This window comes from Dromiciops gliroides, chromosome 4 (genome assembly GCF_019393635.1).
Source record: "Dromiciops gliroides isolate mDroGli1 chromosome 4, mDroGli1.pri, whole genome shotgun sequence".
In the NCBI taxonomy this organism is placed as follows: domain Eukaryota; kingdom Metazoa; phylum Chordata; class Mammalia; order Microbiotheria; family Microbiotheriidae; genus Dromiciops; species Dromiciops gliroides.
Genome location: NC_057864.1, coordinates 11,820,531 through 11,837,214, shown reverse-complemented (window position 1 = coordinate 11,837,214; position 16,684 = coordinate 11,820,531). Strand labels below are relative to the sequence as shown.

Genomic DNA, 16,684 nt, shown 5'->3' with positions numbered 1-16,684 from the left:
GTGTTTTCAGATGCACAGGGGAAGAAACTGAGGCAGACAGAGGTGAAGTGACTGGACCAAGGTCATAAAGCTAATAATGTTTATGGCAGGATTTGAACTCTAGTCTTAACAATTCCAAGTTCAGAGCTCTAGACCCCAAACCAACTGGCTGCTTTGCTAGGTGCTGGTGGACTGTTTGCCCCGGCTGACCGCCGCGCCCAGATCTCCATCTCCAAGAGTCTCTGGCTGCCTTCCACTCAGCTCAAACCTGGCCTTCTGCAGAAGGCCTTTCCTGCAGCCCTGCAGCCCCCTGGCTATTAGCGCCTTTCTAAGTTTACGTTTCATCTCTTCTGCAAGTGTGGATATAAGGACACACCATCTCCCCAGTAGACTATGAGCTCCCTGAGGACAGGGACTATAGTAGGAACTTTTTTTAAAAATAAAAGTATTTTATTATTTTCCAGTTACATGTAGAGATAGTTTTCAACATTTGTTTATATAAGATTTCCAATTTCAAATTTTTCTCCCTCCCTTTCCCCCTCCCCTAGACAGCAGGTAATCTGATATAGGTTATAGATACATAATAACATTAAACATATTTCTGCATTAGTTCATGTTATAAGAGAAGAATCAGAGCACAAAGGAAAAACCTCAAAAAAGAAAAACAACAGCACCAAAACCAAAAGAAATAGTATGGTCCAATCAGTATCCATATTCCACAGTTCTTTTTTTTTTTTTCTGGATTTGAAGAGCATTTTCCAACATGAGTCCTTTGGAACTTTTTTGTACTGTTGGATTGGTGAGAAGAATCTAGTCTATCACAGTTGATCAACACATAATGTTGATGATACTGTGTACAATGTTCTCTTGGTTCTGCTCATCTCACTCATCATCAGTTCATGCAAGTCCTTCCAGGTTTCTCTGAACTCCTCCTGCTCATCATTTCTTACAGCACAATAGAATTCCATTGCATTCATATACCACAACTTGTTCAGCCATTCCCCAATTGAAGGGCAACCCCTCAATTTCCAATTCCTTGCTACCACAAAAAGAGCAGCTATAAATATTTTTGTATATGTGGGTCCTTTTCCCTTTTTTATTATCTCTTTGGGAAAAAGACCCAAGAGTGGTATTGCTGGGTCAAACGGGATGCACAGCTTTATAGCCCTTTGGGCATAATTCCAAATGGCTCTCCAGAATGGTTGGATCAGTTCACAGCTCCACCAACAATGCATTAGTGTTCCAATTTTTCCACAGCTTCTCCAACATTTCTTATTTTCCTTTTTTTGTCATATTAGCCAATCTGATAGGTGTCAGGTGGTACCTCAGAGTTGCTTTAATTTGCTTCTCTCTAATCAATAGTGATTTAGAGCATATTTTCCTATGGAAATAGATTATAGTAGGAACTTAATAAGTGTCTGTTGACTGACTGAAGGTTGTGCCAACACACAGTAAGCTGTGCAGGTGCTCCCAAGCAAGAAAAGTTTGGATGATGATGAGCCATATTTTTGTTTTCCAAGGACCAGCAGAGAGTGAGCACCAGGAGGGGTCACTTCCAGAGTAAAGATCCTTTTGGCCACAGTCAATCTTGAAGACTGGCTCTCTACCAAGGGGAGGGGCCAGATTTCACTCTGTGTCCACGGAGAGAAATCATAGATCATGGAAAATGAAATGAGGCCAGGAAACAAAAATCAAGACATCAGCACTTTGGAGACACCATCAAAACTTGGGAGGCAAAATGGTGCCCATCAATGGGAGGGATGGCAGGACAAATGGTGGCTGTGAGTCTAAGAGAATCCTATTGCACTCTATGGAATGCTGACTATTTGACTCACAGACTTAGGACGGAGAGGGAACATAGAAGTCAACCAATCCAACCTTGTCTTACAGGTGAGGAAACTGAGGCCCAGGAAGGTCTAGTGACTAGCAAAAAGAAGTCTTCCTTACAAGACTGTCTTGTAAGGTCTGATACAGACGGAGGTGAGCAGAAGCGGGGGAACAATCTGCATAATCACAATAACGTATGAATAAGCAGCATGGAAAGACATGAGAGGAGGCGAAATATGAAGGATAGAGCCCTGGACATGGGTCACCTGGGACAAGTCACTTACCTTCTGCCTGCCTCAGTTCCCTTATCTGTTAAATGGGGATAATATGGGCACCTCCTACCTTATAATAATAATGGTAATGATATAAATCATTATACATGATAACATCTAATATTACATATTAGATAATATATGTAAGTCATGTAATATTATATAACTTACAATGATAACTCCTACCTTAAGAAGTTGCCTGGAAGATTCTGTGGTTGTGCCCTACTCTTTGTAACGCCATTTGGGGTTTTCTTGGCAAAGATACTAGAGTGATTTGCCATTTCCTTCTCCACCTTATTTGACAGATGAGAAAACTGAGGCCAACAGAGGTAAGTGACTTGCCCAGGGTCACACAGCTTTAAAGTGTCTGGAGTTGGATTTGAACTTGGGTTCTCCTGACTCCAGGGCTGGAGTCACTGTTCCACCAGCTGCCCATTTTGCCCATCTTTAAGTGCTATATAGAGATTTGCTATCACGGATCGTAGGCAGAGCACTGCTTGGGGGGTCAGAGGCCCAGGGTTCTAAGCCCACCTCTGTCATTTGCTATCTGGGTCATGCTGGCTAAGTGCCTCTGCTTTCCTTGACCTCACCTTTCTCATCTGTAAGATGAGGGCATTGGATTTCCAGCCTTCCAGCCCCTGAGCCATGTGATGGATCCTAGGAAGGCAACTTGGTCCAGGGTGTGGGGGCCTGAGCTACCCACTGTCCTATTGGTCTTGATGTGCCTACTTAGGACTTGGGGGGACGGGGCTCCCCTTCCTACCCTGATGCAGGAGCTTGGCCAGGACTGAAGCACCGGTCAAGACACCCCCCACAAGACCCAGGCTCTCTGCCATCCCCCAGGAGCCCTTTCCAAAACGCTCGGCCTTGGGGCACCACAGGGCAGAACCACCGAGAGGGACGGCACAAAGGGAACTGGCTGCACAGGGGAAGGGCCTAGGTTCAGAGCCCAGCTGCTACTGTCCCCTAGCCTGGGTGACCTTGGGGAGAGGTCACCTTCCTCTGGGGCCTCAGTTTACCTGCGAATGAGGGAGATGGATGAGTGGCTCCCTGAGGGTCCTCTGGCTCTTCCTGCCATCACAGCTTAAAGTCCACAAAATGCAAATCCCCACCCCTCCCCCCCCCAGTAATTGTTACAGTACAGGTGTCCTGACCCTTATTTACAGGTAAAAGAACTGAGGCTCCAAGAGGCCACGGGGGTCAGAGAGCGGGAGGAAATGAAGATCAGTCAATCAATGTGCACCGATTAAGCACCTACTGTGTACCAGGCCCCCGTGCTAAGCACCCGGGATACAAAGAGAGGCAAAAGACAGTCCCTACCCTCCAGGAACTCTGGGGCTAAAGGGGGAGACAAACAAATATAGAGGAACAAGCTCCATGAGGATAAATTAGAAACAAGTAAGGGGCAGGCACTGGGATTAGGAGGGTGGGGAGGTTTGCTATAGAAAATGGGATTTTAGCTAGGGCTTAAACAAAGTCGGGGAGGTCAGCGGTTGGAGCAGAAGCTGGGGGGGGGGCAGAGATAGGGGGTCAAGTGACTAGAACAGCCAGAAGACCCATAGCTGGACCCAAGAGCACATGGCTGTGTTAAGGTGCTAGAAGACTGGAAAGATAGGAGGGGGCAGGGTAGGAAGAGCCCAGAACCAAAGAGCTGTTTGTATTTGATCCCTGAAGAGCCACTGAATTTATTGGGGCAGGGCCGGGGGGGGGGGGGGGGGTCAGACCCGATCTTCAGTAAAATCCCTTCAGTGGCTGAGTGGAGGATGGATAGAGTGGGGGATGGGGAGAGGCCTTAGGTGGGCTGACCCGATCCCCCATCCCCTCCCCAGCAGCTCTTGCCAGGGGCCCAGTGTGAGGTGATGAGGGCCTGCATCTGGGTAGGGGCAGTGCCAGAGAAGAGAAGGGCTCATATTGGAGACACTGCCAACCCCCACAGGCCTTGGCAACAGCTTGGATGCTGGTGGGGCCAAGGATAGCAAATATTCCAGACTGACTCCGAGGTGTTGTCTTCTACTGGACTAAGGAAGTTGGGCGGGGCAAGGGTTTGGGGGAAAGATAACAAGTTCGGTTTTAATTAAGTTTGGCTCATCATGTCTACTGGCTGTGCCTAAAAGGCAGGTGGAAATTCGAGACTGGAGCTCAGCAGAGTGGTTGGGGCAAAAGAGGTAGAATTGAGAATGATCTGCAAAGAAATGATCACTAAATGCAGGGGAGCCCTGAGGGACACCCCCAGTCAGAGGGTGTGACCCAGAGGAAGATCCAGCAAAGGAGACAGAGGAGGAGCGGACAGAGAGAATGGAGAACTGGGAGGGAGGGATGTCCTAAAAACCTAGAGAGAAAAGAGCATCAAGAGGCAAGAGTGACCAACAGCCTCAGGCTGCAGAGGCAAAGGGAATGAGGATTGAGAAAAGGCCACTGCATTTGGCAGTTAAGAGATCCTCTGGAGAGAGCAGGTTTAGTGAAATAATGTTGGAAGCCCGATTATAAAGGGTTAAGAAGGGGGGAAGAGGAGAGACAGTAGAGGCCCCAGTGTAGAGGCCTTTTTGAGGAGTTTAGCTACAAAGTGCAGAAAAGAAACAGGACAATAGGTAGGTAGGTAGGTAGGTAGGTAGAAGGATGGGGGGCAGGGTTCAGAATAGGGGAGAAACAGGCATGTTTGTAGGCAGGAGGGAAGGAGTCAGTAGAGAGGGAAAGATAGAAAATAAGGGCAAGAATGGGATGACAGGGTGATCTGTTGAAAAAGAGGAGATGGAAGGGGATCGCTTGAGCTGGTGGAGGGGCTAGCTTTGGTAAGGGGCGGGTCGCCTCATCACATGAGACAGGGGTAAAGGAGGAGAAGGTGGCAGACGGCACCTCAGTGATGGGAGATGAGGAAGAGGGGGTTCACAGTGAATGGCCTCAGCTAAGAGTTGGGGGGGAAGGGGAGCCATGGGAGGTCTGAGGGGGGATAAGGTTAGAGCAGCTGCTGGGAAGAGTGGGAGGGAGGTTCTATAATAGGGTGGCCCCTGAAGGGGATGTAACTTACATTTGTAGTGGCCCCTTACAAAATGGTCGTGTGACTTTCTCCACCTTTGTTCAGCACTGGTAGAGGTGCAAAGACAATGATTGGGGGTGGGACCTGGGGAGGGGCGATCTAGACCGGGCATAATCAGTGATATGAAGAGGGGGCCAGGGATTCAAGGGAGGAGGACAGGGTGCCGGTGAATTGATCCACCCAGGGGTCAAGATGGGGAGCAGAGGAGAGAGCGGCTGGTGCAGGGGGATGGCCGGGGAGAGGTCTGGGGTCACAGGGGTACTAAGCATCAGGTGCATTGGTTTCCTCAACTCTAAAATGAGGACAATAATCGCATCTACCTCCAAGGGTTATTATGAGGATCAGAAGAGATGATATTTGTAAAGTACCTGGCACATAGTAGGACTTAATACTTACTCCCTTCCCTCCCTCCCCGATTGTGGATGTGACAATAAACACAAAGCAGAGTCCCTGGTGACGTGTACAAAACCTTGGGCTGGGAGCAAGACGGTTCCTGCTTTGACCACCCCAATTTTGCTGGGGGAGCATGAGAAAAATCACACGATCTCTCTGGGCCTCGGTTTCTTCCTCTGTAAAATGGGACTCCATTGTGTCCAAGGGCGCCTCTGGAGCTGTGATTTTGTGATTGTTGGCATAAAAGGCCATACAGATGCATCTCCCTCTAGCCCTGGCACCCCTGCCATCCTGACGGAGCCTGCTATTGACAAGGGCCCCATCATCTTTCGGGGTTTTATTCCCTACTCCCTGGCCACTGTCCTCTACCCTCTGCTCCTTGAGACGTGCGTTACAAGGTTTTTTAAGCTGGGGTCCATGTGTGTTTTTTAATTTTGATAACTGCATTTCAGTATTACTGGTCTCCTTCATAATCCTACATATTTTATTTTATGCATTTTAAAACATGATTTAGGGCAGCAGTCCACAGGCTTCCCACACAAGGAGTCCAGGGCAAAACAAAAGGCTAATAGCCCCTGCCAGTGGGAACGGAGGCTCCTTGTAAGCAGGCCTGCATCTAGGCCTTCACTGAGACCCTTCATGCTGAGCACAGTGGATAATAAAGGGAACTGCTTTTTCCTTTGTTCATTTATTCAAGGAGATGACTGATTTCCACTTGTGCCCCTGGACTCAGCCCTGAGGACCCCAGCCCCCCTTCCCTGGTGCTCCACAAAGCAGCCAGAATTGGCAAGAATCCTGGCTGAGGGCCCAAAGCTGAAACCTGGTTGGGCCGGGTCGTGATTACAGAGAAAGCCCACAAAGGGTTAGGCCGGAGGTTTCTGCTCAGGCCGAATGTGGGCTCCAGCTCCTGAAGTGTCACGTAACCCAGTGAACCTCTGCACACCTACCCAGCTCAGAGGAATGTGGCAGAATCAGCTGTGCAGCCGGGCCGCCTCTGGGGGCGGCTTGGGGCGGGAGGTGGGGGGGCAGGGAGAGGGGAGCCCGGGAGCCTTCTGGGGTGAAGTGGGAGGATGCCTTGTTGCTGCCGGCCCTGAGGCTAGAGGAGGATTCCCGGGACCCTTTGAGTTCTCTTAGAGACAGCTTTCACACTTGGCAGATATTTAGAGAGAAAACCAGCCTGCGTGTGATTTCGGGTGCCGTCCTTCTTTTTTGTTCTGTTATGTGCAAATGCCCATTTCATTTGGTGTTGAATAAAGATAAAAACCAGTTTTTTAACAATTTTAAAGAAAGATCTCTATGCTGACTCCCAAGGGGGGAGAAACACCCCTAAGTATATGGTCTTGGGCTTAGGATCATAGACTGAAAGATAGAAGGGACCCTAAAGGTCACCTAATCCAACCTCTTTGTTTTACAGATGAGGAAATTGAGGCACAGCATGGGGGGGCAGCGCTCCTCGGGGCTGTCTCCAGGGGCATAAGTCACACAGGGACAAAGCATTTAAGCCTCCAAATGCAGAGTTATTTCCCCTGCCCTGTCCTCTTTGAGATTCCAACCCAAATCCAAAGCACGGCTAAGCTTTTCTCCTCCCGGCAGCTTTGACACTGAGCTAGTTTTCTGTAAATCCAAAAATGAGCAGGCCACCTCGTCTTTGAATGTGCGCAAAGGGGAGAGATTGTGAATGATGATGGCGCGGAAGGAGCTGAGTCCTAACCCGGATCCTACAGCCTGACATCTGGTAAGTGCTAGAAATCTCTTGAAAGCCAAGAATGCCAGGGTTTGGTATTGAAAGAGCTTCTTAAGCTGGGGCCCTCCCACTCCTTACCAGCCTTGTGACCTTGGGCTGACAATCACAGAATTTTAGAGTCGGGAGGACCTTAGTAAGCCACGCCTGGCCTAGAATTTCCACCATTGTGTACCCAATGACTGCCCTTCCAACCTTTGTTAGAAGACTTCCAATGGGAGGGAACCACTTACTCCCCAGGCAGCTCGTCCCATTCTGGGACAATGCTGTCAGGTAGTTTTTACACACCAATAAGTCTAAATCTGCCAATCTGAGACTTCTCCCACTGCTCAGTCCCACTACATGGGGCCAAAGCAAATCGCTCACCAATTTAAAGAAAGCCACTACATGCACACCCTCCAAATCGTCTCTGTCATCACAGGGCGCAGTCTTGGGACCCTCTGCCATCCTGGATGAGGTGACCTCTTCTGATCCTAGCTCTCCCATGCTGGGGGTTTGATTTTGGAAGCTCTCCTGCTTCTTTTCATCCTTGCCAAACTCTGCTGAGCAGAATGGAGCCCAATCCTCTAGCCTTGGGGGGAGAGCACAGGGCATCTGTCACCTCTCTTACCGAAAGTCAATTTGTGTAGAAGGAAGAGAATAAGAATCTCCTCACAGCCAGTCACACAAGACCATGCAGAAGTAAATGAGTTTAACCAAGTCCTTTAGAAACATGAGGCACTTTCACCGGTGTGTCCCCAACATCCCCACACAATTTGGCTCTGGACCAATCTGGTTGGTTCTGATTATTGGTTATTATTAACAATGAAGCTAGCGTTTAGGTGGTTCTTTAAGGTTTGCCAAGTGTTTTACCAAGATTATCTCATCTGGTCCTTACAACAACCCTGGGAGGAAGGTGCTGTCATTATCTTCATTTGACATATGAGGAAACTGAGGCAGACAGAGGTTTTATGTGCCTCACTGTCCTATGTTTGCTGAACTGTAAATACTGTCAGAGTCAACTGAAATACAGGTTAGTTTTGCTGAATTGTTTCCCCCTTATCTAAAAAAAAATCTTTGTAACAATATCATATAAGAGAAGGAGAAAGGGTATATTCAGAAATGAAGGTGATGTAAAAATACAAGATATTAATTTTAAAAATTTAGATTAAAAATTGAATTGAATTATTGGATTGAATTTTCTTCCTAAAACTTAAAAGTAAACACATGCCTAGCAGACCAAGAGAGATTATTTTACCAGCTGAATAGATAAATGGTCGGAGTCCTTCCAAAGCCCACCTAATCATCAAAGGAGCAGGGATCACTTTACAATTTTTCTGTTATCAGGCCAGTGGAATTTACAGGCAGAAGAGAGGTGAATACTGTGCCCGGGCTGGCCTGGGCACAGTAGCTGAGCTAAGGTTCACACAAACAACCCCCCCACACACTTCTAGGCCCTCCTGGCAGCAGGAACAACTCCTCATTTCTGTCTCTCTTAGTCACCAGAGCTTGGGAGGCACCCGCTAGGTATGGAATTCAGGGCTCGGCCAGGTCCCACAAAACGCGTCCAAGGCATGTCATTTATAAGGTTGTATAATGGAGACTTTATCCCCTACTGCCCAGTTGGCTCCAGGGCTGCCCTTGTGCGGCCAGACAGATGGGCTCTGTTCTCCCGTGGCTCCTGGGGAGCACCTATCCAGCCCGACCTGCTGGGAGCAGGCCCAGGAGGCTCAGAGCCCCACTCCTGCTAGATGACTCCAGAGTCACGGGCTGCGTGCAGGGAAGGTGATCTAACACACAGCAGCTAACTGATCTCAATACAGCCCATACTAATTGACACTCAGTAGAGCCGTTTAGTGAACAGAGGCCGGGCCGCACCTTTGTCAGCCCTGGCTCCGCCAGGCGCTTTTCTTCCTTCCTAGCATAAAGCAGGCTGGCCTCGAACACTCCTGGACTAGAATACAGAAAGAATGTTTGTAGAAATAGAAGCTGAAGACAAATTCTGTGACTTCCTGGCAGGCCTAGGACCCTGAAGGAACCTAGAATAAAAACCTTGGCTTTCTCTTGGCTTTTACTCTGTGACTACTCCCAAGGGCTATAAACTTGAATGCCCTTTTCCTCTCCCTGCCCAGGGCTTCTCATCAGCTCAAGGGGCACCCCGCCCTGGAGGCCTTTGCTGACCCGCCAGGTGCTAATGCCCACCCAGCCACCCTGCCCACTGCCTGCCGCCACCTGGCATATAGTTTTTATTTATGTATTTGGGGCCGTTGTTTCCCCTTTGGAGAATATAAGCTCCCTGAGGGCAAACCCTGTTTTAATGTTGTCTTTGTGTACCCGGCACCGAAGCCCAGCCTGGGGAAGGTGTTTGTCTTTTGCCAACTCTCTGATTGCATTGGCAAGAAGGAACTGCCCTCCATCAAAACAGAGTGGCAACTGCTGAGAGTTTTAAGGAACTGCCTGGGGCCTGGGAGCAACCTCGCATAGAAACTGAGGGCAGCATATTGACCTAGAAAACCACAACTTTACATCATCTATGTTTTATTGTATTTTTATTTATTTTTGCCAAACATTTCCCAATTAGATTTGAATCTATTTCTGGCTGGAAGTCCAGAGCTTTATGGATTCAGGGACTGTGAGTTTGACACCTGTGGCCTGGGGCCCTGAGAGACTAAGTGATGCTCAGCCACAATGCTGCCATGACTCAGAGGCAGGATTAGAACCCAGGTTTTACTGACTCACTTCTTCCCTCCTCCTCTCCAGACTTTCTCTCCATTTCCCAGCAGCCTTCTCACCCTAGAAGATGCCTCTGTCTCTGGAATAGTCGTACTTTTCGGTTCCCCTTTAAATACTGTCTTTCCCCACTAGACTGTAAGCTCTTTTAGAGTAGGGAGAGTCCTTTTGCTTGTATTAGTACTCCCAGTGTTTAGCACAGTGCTAATAGCACCGTGCCTGGCATATAGTAAGCACCTAATAAATACTTGCTGAATTGACTGGCAAAGATCCAGTCAGCGGAGCTCTTGCCTTCCTCAGGGAAAGAACTGCAGTCCAAGTCAAGCATGCCAATCGTTGTGAGTGAGACTTTGGACCAGTCACGGGACCTAGCTGTGCTTCATCTGTAAATGAGGGGTTGGGACTAAATGCCCCTGGTGGTCCCTTCCAACTCCAGTCCTACAGTCCTTCCAACTCCAGTCCTACAGTCCTTCCAATCAGGTGACCTTTCAAAGGCATATGAGGCAGCTAGAAGGTGCTGTGGATACAGCATCTGGCTGGGAATCAGGAAGACTCATCTTCCTGAGTTCAAATCTGGCCTTAGACATTTACTAGCTGTGTGATCCTGGGCAAGTTACCTAACCAAGTTTGCCTCGGTTTCCCATCAGCAAAATGAACTGGAGAAGAAAATGGCACCCCCCCCAGTATGTTTGCAAAACAAAACAAAACGCCCAAAACCCACAAAACCAAATATGACAAATGAGGAAACTGAGATTGCTAGTGTTTTATAAATAAAAGAAAAATTCTTAACCGCTTCTTGGTGACCCCTTCAGCCATCTGGCAGGGCTTTTGGATCCCTTCTCAGAATCATGTTTTTAAATGCATAAAATACATGCTTAGGGTGACAAAGGGAACCAATTCTAATGAAATGCAATGATTATATATGATTAATAAATAAATAAACCACATTCATGTATAATAAATATGATACCCTTTAGTGTAATAAATCAGTGTATGTACAATAAATATGTAACAAACAGATTTCCACATAACAGATCCATTTTTATATGTATGTGTATATACACAATCATAAACTCAATGGGTCCCATGAGAGCCTGGCTTTACAAGTTACCAGACATTCACTGACACTGGATCACCCGAATAGCCCAGTTTCTAGTACCTTGGGCTAAGCACGTGCTTAGGCTCCCTTCTGCTTCCTGCAGCAACTGTAACCTTAGTCCTTCCTGCCCTCTTTGCACAAACAACCCATTGATTACTTTGTAACTGATGATGAAAGCAGGGGCTGCCCATTCAAGGATGGTCTTTGCCTACAGTGTTCCCAGGCTGCTACCATCCCTGAGGTGCCCCAGCCAGGCCACACAAACATAGATTTCCCAGGTCTCCCCCGACACCCTCGGGCTCCCCTTGGCAGATGACCAACCCCAACTCCCTTCCCACTCGCTTCCAGAAGGACTTTTTTCCATTACTCCAGGCCCCATGGAACTAGAACTCCCGAGTTCTCTAGAACTCCCCCCACAAAGCCCTCCTCCCATAGCTCATAGCAGTATGGAGGTGAATTTGAATTTCTAGATCTAGACCAGGCAAGCCGGAAGGGTTTGAGGAAAGTGTGAGGGACAAGAAAGCAAGTCAGCTTTCCAAGGAACAGGCAGAAGAAGTAGAGTGACTCAGCCTCGGCAGGCAGCTGGATTGACTCACTGGCCTCAGTATTGCAGGGAATGGAATTTCCAAGTACGTTTGGGGTGGGCCTCAGGTGTCTCCATTTAACACCCCTCCCCTCCAATCCCACCATCTAGGGCGGGGCGAGCCAGGACACTGTGGGGTGTAGACCTGGGGCCTCTTGAGTTCGCTCAGCCCAGGTGAATGGCCCCGGATCCAGTTTTGTACAAGGAGTTTTTAAAGAGAGCTCCAGGACTTTGGAGGTGACCTGCTCAGAGATTCCAGAGAATTTCCTTGTGAACTGATTTGTGGCTTTTATCTGCTCTAATACTGGTTTTTTACCTGAGGGTTATTGAATGTAAATAGATGTCCTGAAGCATCCCAGATATGGAACAATGACCAGGACAAGGGTAGAAGTCAAGGACTATTAGCTCCCTTTTCAGGGACGATCTAGCAACTTGCCCAGAGTCCCAAAGCTAGTGAGGGTAGAAAGAGCCTATTGGGTGTTAGAAGGGCCCGGCTTCGCATAGTGTCTCTGACTTAGTCCTCTGCTTATTGTGGCCTTAAGCCAAGTCACTCACTCGGTCTGGCCTCAGTGTCTTCCTTGGTAAAAGGAAAGGGTTGCTCTAGCTAACCCTACCAGCATTAGGCCCGGGGCCAGGGCATTTTCCATGATGCTACACAGATAATTCTGTGGCACCTGGAGGCACCCCAATCACACAGTTTCCTATTGCTTTCTGTTTCACATAAATACATGGACACACTTTGCCTTAGATTCTATCTCCTCACCACAATCCTAGACATAGAATAAGGACAAAATATTCATTTCAGTAGGAGTAATTCTGGAGGCAGGAAGACCCGAGTTTAAATCCAGCCTCAAACACTTACTAGCTGTATAACCCTAAGCAAGTCACTTACGCCCATCTGCCTCAGTTTCCGCATCTGTAAAATGAGCTTCAGAAGGAAATGGCCAACCACTTCAGTAGCTTTGCCAAGAAAATACCAAATGGGGTCGAGAAGAGTGAACATGACTGAAAAAGACTCAACAACAACAACAACAACAACACGGAGTTCAGCCTTGGAGGAAATAAGGTTTTGAAAAGGCTGAGATAGGGAGAGCGTGCATTCCAGGCCTGGGAAGACTAAAAAGGGGAGGGCAGGATGGATGCAGCAGCTGGGGAAGAGCCGCTAGCATAGTCTGTGTGTACAGTCAGCTCCACAAAGGGTGTGAGGGTGAAACAAGGGAAAATCCAGGGGGGAGCCAGATTGCTGGGGGCCTTAAAGAATGGGCTGAGTCTTCCCTCTTTATTGTGTTCTTTTAACTGGGGTAAACTCAAGCAAGGCAGAGGCCTGATTTAGAAAGATTAACTTACCAGCTGTGGGAAGGTTAGACTCATAAAAATTTATGGAATGAACGTGAAACTGGCTGGGCCCCTGTCCCATAAACACACCGAAAAATCAATGTCAGGTCCAAATCAAGAACTCACAGGCCCTCAAATTTCTCTCCTTAGACCGCGGAGCTCTATCTGATTTACCGGGATCACAGATTTGAGACTGGAAGGGACTGTTGAGATTAGACACTCCAACACTCTCACTTTAATGATGAAGGGATAGAGAGCTTAAAACCAAGCCAGATAGAGGTGAGCTGAACCCAGGTGCTCTGGCTCAAATGGAGGGCATGTCCCACTGTACCACACTGCCTCTCATGGGCTCAGAGGTTGTAGGCAGAGGGGGCTTTGAAATCTTCTAGTCTTCACTAGATCTGGAGGGTTAAGTTTTTGTGAATGCCTAAAAAAAGGATACTGTAAAAAGGGAGAATAACTCAGGCCCAGGTACAGGGTGCAATACAGAAAAAGGAGGCAAGAGAGTTGTTGGTAAACTATAGGATTGTTTGTACAGGAGACCTCTGGAGGATCTTGTAAACAGAATGTGTCCAGGATAAGGAAAAGGACTTGAGTCAGCATTATGTCACTCGGAGAACATCAGACTAGTAAAGACAAGAAGCCAGGAGTGTCTGAGCAAGGGTACAAAAACTGGGGCGATTCAGGGGAATGGTCTAGCCCCTGGCTTGGGCCACCTGCAAGCATGGATTCAGCCCACAAGTGTGCATTCCAGCTACTGCCTGTGACAATTAGTTAATAAACTTCTCATTAATTTGAGATGATTTCTGCCTCCTTATTCTTTTATGACCCAATAAATCATAGCTTTAGAATTAGAAGGAACCTCTGAGGTCCTCAAATTCTACTCTCTTATTTTGCAGATGAGACAACAGAGGCATGTGACTTGTCCAAAGTCACATAAATGGTGGAGCCCCTTAGGTTAGAATTCAGGTGATTTGTCTACAACTCCAGCACTTTCCCCCCTACCCCAATTAGACTTCCAATCAGAATTATTGCTATTACTATTACCATTGCTATTGGGCAGCTAGGTGGTGCAATAGATAGAGCACTGAACTTGGGAGGACCCGAGTCCAAATCTTACTTCAGACACTTACTACCTGTGTGACCCTGGACAAGTCACTTAACCCCAATTGCCTAAAATATCCCTGAACCCAGACTGCTCTGGAGGAGAGAGTGAGGCTGGTGACCTTGTACAGCCCTCCCTCGCTTAAATCAAATTCACTGCATGTCATGACATCACCCAATGTCCTGGTCCTCTATGGAGAATGAAGGACAAACAACAACTATTGCTGCTGCTGCTATTATTATAATCACATGCACAAGATGAGTCACAATCCTGGTTTTAAAGGAGGGCTCAAGGAGGCAGGGAAGATGAAAGTGATATTCCTGCCTCCATGAAATTCACTTCTTTTTGTCTCCCATTCCCACGGTGTACTTGCTGGACTGGCCCCAGGACCCAAAGTCCCACTAAACTCCCCCGAAATAGCAGCCAGGGACAAATCTTAAGGGAAGGACAAAATCCCGAAAGGCACAAAAAAGATCTCTCTGTATCTTCACTCTAGAAATTCAAGGAAGCAAAAGCTTCAAATACTGACTGCAATTGGGCCTGGTCACTGAGGTTTGTGACCTTGCTTCTGACAGCTAAGTACTCTCCCCAGAGAAGAGGTTGGCCCTTTTTGGTTTTCATTTTGTTTGTTAATCCTTTAAAAATTTCCTTAAACATACTAGTACACTAGCAGATAAAAGCATCTCGGTTGTGATTCTAATCTTTAAACACAAAGAATGGGTGAAATAAAACCAATCAATTGATAAGCATTTATGAAGTACCCACTGAGCTTAGCTCTGGGGATACAAAGATGTAGACAAAGTAATCCCTGCCCCTTGGGAGTTTACATTCCTTTGAGGAGAACAGCAATTTACTAAGACAAATAAGTAAAAAAAGACAGATAAAGGAGATGCCAAGTTATTCCAAGGGATGGGAGAGAAGCACTGACCACCTGTGGGGATGGGGGAGAACAGGAAGGGCCTCAGCAGGGAGGAGGCTGCCCTTAAGCTGGGCTTCCAAAGAAGGCACCCGTAGATGCTTTAAACCCAAGCCATTTATGGAGCCAGGGCAGCCGGCATCGGTGCAGCTGACTCACAAATCTCCTTGTCCAGCCCTAAGACTCCAAACTGGAAACTCCAACTGCCTCTGAGACATTTAGAGCCAGACGTCCCATAGGTATCCCCAACAGAGCTCTTTCTCTTTTGACCCTGACCATTGGCCTCTCCCTAATTTCTCTATTATGGTGGAGGGCACCTCCACCCTCCCAGTCATCCAGGCCCCCAGCCCAAGTATCATCCTCCACCCCTCACTCTTAACCCCCTTTTCCAATCACTTGTCAGGTCCTATTGAATCTGCCTTTATGACATCCCGCCTACATGCCCCATTCTCTCCTCTGCCCCTGCAGTCCCCTGTCACCTTCCACCTGGGCTATTGCAATGACAGTAAGCTCCTAGAGGGTAGGGACTATCTTGACCTCTCTTTTCCTCACTAGTGCTTAGCATGATACCTGGCATATAGTAGGTGCTTAATAAATGCTTGTTGCCTGATTGACTACAAAGCACTTTTACATTTGCCATCTCACTATATATATATATATATATATATATATATATATATATATATATATATATATATATATATATATATATATATATACTGCCAAACTAAGATTTCTACTTTTCTTCCTTACTTTTAACTGATGACTTTTAACCTAGTAGATCAGGAGAATGCCAGCTGGGCAGTCCTGCTCATCTCTGCCCTCTTCAACTCCCACAGACCAATCGTGGGCTTTCATGGTCCCCCAGTATTTCAGTATTTGCCTCTCCAAGCTCCTCTTGCCATAGGTCACTTTCAACATACTATGACTCTGAGCAAGTCACTTAATAGCTCTGAACCTCAGTTTCCACATCTATAAAATGGGCATGATAATAGCTCCTACTTTTCATGAGTATTGTGAGCATCAAATGACATGATGTATGTAAAGTGCCTTTCAAACCTTAGAGTTTTATATAAATGCAAGTTGCAAATATTCTTTGTTTATAAAATGGCCTTCTGGGAAGGGAGAGGGGAAAGAATTAAAGGGAAATAGAGGGGATAAAAAAATAAAAGATATTCATAAAAATGTAGTTTTCAAAGCTGTGAGTTGCTCTTCTGGTCTCCTCCACCAGAGGAAGCACCCTATTGTAAGTAAATGCCCTGGGCAGCTAGGTGGTGCAGTGGATAAAGCACCGGCCCTGGATTTAGAAGGACCTGAGTTCAAATCCGACCTCAGACACTTGACACTAGCTGTGTGACCCTGGGCAAGTCACTTGACCCTCATTGCCCAGCCAAAATAAATAAATAAATAAATAAATAAAAATAAAAATAAAAAATAAAAAGTAAGTAAATGCCCACCTCTTGGACTCTAGCCAAGAAGGTCAAAGCACTAGAGCCTCTGATTCCTTGGCCAAAGACCCTAAATTCAGGGGCTGACCCCCTCCTTGGCCACTACCTGCAACAGGAATAATTCATTTTTCTGCTCCCATATCTTCAGATGCTTCATCAAAAGAAGACTGCTCAAGTACTGCCTCCTGCAAGAAGCCCTCCCAGATCAGCTCCCCCTCCCCAAATGGCCTGCACTTCTCTTTC

The 16,684-nt window shown here is 47.2% G+C and overlaps 1 protein-coding gene across 3 annotated transcripts in view; it reads right to left on the bottom strand.

Moving 5' to 3' along the window:
- Positions 1-16,684, bottom strand: part of SLC35D1 (solute carrier family 35 member D1) — a 60,379-nt gene that overhangs the window by 22,900 nt on the left and 20,795 nt on the right. The window lies entirely within an intron of this gene.